This window comes from Styela clava, chromosome 2 (assembly GCF_964204865.1).
Source record: "Styela clava chromosome 2, kaStyClav1.hap1.2, whole genome shotgun sequence".
In the NCBI taxonomy this organism is placed as follows: Eukaryota; Metazoa; Chordata; class Ascidiacea; order Stolidobranchia; family Styelidae; genus Styela; species Styela clava.
The window spans coordinates 28453098-28455597 of NC_135251.1; the positions used below are offsets into that span (position 1 = coordinate 28453098).

The 2500-nt window shown below is 55.7% G+C and overlaps 1 non-coding gene across 1 annotated transcript in view; it reads left to right on the top strand.

Moving 5' to 3' along the window:
- The first annotated feature begins 2039 nt into the window (after positions 1–2039).
- Positions 2040–2500, top strand: part of LOC144420241 (small subunit ribosomal RNA) — a 1810-nt gene continuing 1349 nt past the window's right edge. Inside the window, exon 1 of the ribosomal RNA XR_013474593.1 lies at positions 2040–2500. This exon is cut by the window's right edge and continues 1349 nt beyond it. This is a non-coding gene — a ribosomal RNA (small subunit ribosomal RNA).

Below are 2500 nucleotides of genomic sequence, written 5' to 3' on the forward strand. Positions count from 1 at the left end.
ACAGTAATTTCGAATGAGCCAAGAAAGAGCGGTGCGGGGCCGGTCGGAGCGCACCCTTTTCTCGGTGGCTGGCGGGCGAGAGAGTGCTGCGTCGCCGGCATCGGCGTCGAAAGAAGCCGAGCCAAAAAAAGTTAAAGTACAAACGTGCAAGCATACTAACCTAACCCTAGGTAAGGCATGTCAGAGCGAAAGACAGTAAACTCGAATGAGCCATGAAAGAGCGGTGCGGGGCCGGTCGGAGCGCACCCTTTTCTCGGTGGCTGGCGGGCGAGAGAGTGCTGCGTCGCCGGCATCGGCGTCGAAAGAAGCCGAGCCGAAAAAAGTTAAAGTACAAACGTGCAAGCATACTAACCTAACCCTAGGTAAGGCATGTCAGAGCGAAAGACAGTAATTTCGAATGAGCCAAGAAAGAGCGGTGCGGGGCCGGTCGGAGCGCACCCTTTTCTCGGTGGCTGGCGGGCGAGAGAGTGCTGCGTCGCAGGCATCGGCGTCGAAAGGAGCCGAGCCAAAAAAAGTTAAAGTACAATCGTGCAAGCATACTAACCTAACCCTAGGTAAGGCATGTCAGAGCGAAAGACAGTAATTTCGAATGAGCCAAGAAAGAGCGGTGCGGGGCCGGTCGGAGCGCACCCTTTTCTCGGTGGCTGGCGGGCGAGAGAGTGCTGCGTCGCCGGCATCGGCGTCGAAAGAAGCCGAGCCAAAAAAAGTTAAAGTACAAACGTGCAAGCATACTAACCTAACCCTAGGTAAGGCATGTCAGAGCGAAAGACAGTAAACTCGAATGAGCCATGAAAGAGCGGTGCGGGGCCGGTCGGAGCGCACCCTTTTCTCGGTGGCTGGCGGGCGAGAGAGTGCTGCGTCGCCGGCATCGGCGTCGAAAGAAGCCGAGCCGAAAAAAGTTAAAGTATAAACGTGCAAGCATACTAACCTAACCCTAGGTAAGGCATGTCAGAGCGAAAGACAGTAATTTCGAATGAGCCAAGAAAGAGCGGTGCGGGGCCGGTCGGAGCGCACCCTTTTCTCGGTGGCTGGCGGGCGAGAGAGTGCTGCGTCGCCGGCATCGGCGTCGAAAGAAGCCGAGCCGAAAAAAGTTAAAGTACAAACGTGCAAGCATACTAACCTAACCCTAGGTAAGGCATGTCAGAGCGAAAGACAGTAATTTCGAATGAGCCAAGAAAGAGCGGTGCGGGGCCGGTCGGAGCGCACCCTTTTCTCGGTGGCTGGCGGGCGAGAGAGTGCTGCGTCGCCGGCATCGGCGTCGAAAGAAGCCGAGCCAAAAAAAGTTAAAGTACAAACGTGCAAGCATACTAACCTAACCCTAGGTAAGGCATGTCAGAGCGAAAGACAGTAAACTCGAATGAGCCATGAAAGAGCGGTGCGGGGCCGGTCGGAGCGCACCCTTTTCTCGGTGGCTGGCGGGCGAGAGAGTGCTGCGTCGCCGGCATCGGCGTCGAAAGAAGCCGAGCCGAAAAAAGTTAAAGTACAAACGTGCAAGCATACTAACCTAACCCTAGGTAAGGCATGTCAGAGCGAAAGACAGTAATTTCGAATGAGCCAAGAAAGAGCGGTGCGGGGCCGGTCGGAGCGCACCCTTTTCTCGGTGGCTGGCGGGCGAGAGAGTGCTGCGTCGCCGGCATCGGCGTCGAAAGAAGCCGAGCCGAAAAAAGTTAAAGTACAAACGCGATGCTAATGAGCGAGCCGTTGTCTCGACTAATATGTAGGGGGCGTTCGATCGAGCGTCTGGCTTGAGCGCTTGTCGGCCTAGCAGAACGGTCGCATTGTTATGCCCGGGTTTTAGGCACCGCTGCAGGCGGCCGGCAGAGCTCTTGTTTGTGCGAAACTGAATGGATCGAGCCCGAGAGAGGGCGAGCAAAGAAAAAACGCAAATCGCTCCGCCTGGCACTGCCGGCGAGAGCGTGGACGTCGCGGCCAGCGACTGTCGAAGCTGAGTACGGCCGCAGGCGATCGCCTCGGTCTTAAACGAATGCGACGAGCACGCGCCGGGCGGCCCAGCAAGGGTCGAGCGCAGCTGTCGCAGCTATCTGGTAGATCCTGCCAGTAGTGATATGCTTGTCTCAAAGATTAAGCCATGCAGGTGCAAGTACGAGTTCTCGTAAAGCGAAACTGCGAATGGCTCATTAAATCAGTCTTGGTTTATTTGGTCTCGTAAGCGAAGTGGATAACTGTGGTAATTCTAGAGCTAATACATGCATTAAGCGCCGACTTCGGGAGGCGCGCTTTTATCAGATCAAAACCGACCGGGTTCGTCCTGTGACGTTTGATGACTCTGGATAACCACGCGGATCGTACGGTCTCTGCACCGACGACGTATCATTCAAGTGTCTGCCCTATCAACTGTCGAAGGTACGCTACGTGCCTACCTTTGTGATAACGGGTAACGGGGAATCAGGGTTCGATTCCGGAGAGGGAGCCTGAGAAACGGCTACCACATCCAAGGAAGGCAGCAGGCGCGCAAATTACCCATTCCCGACACGGGGAG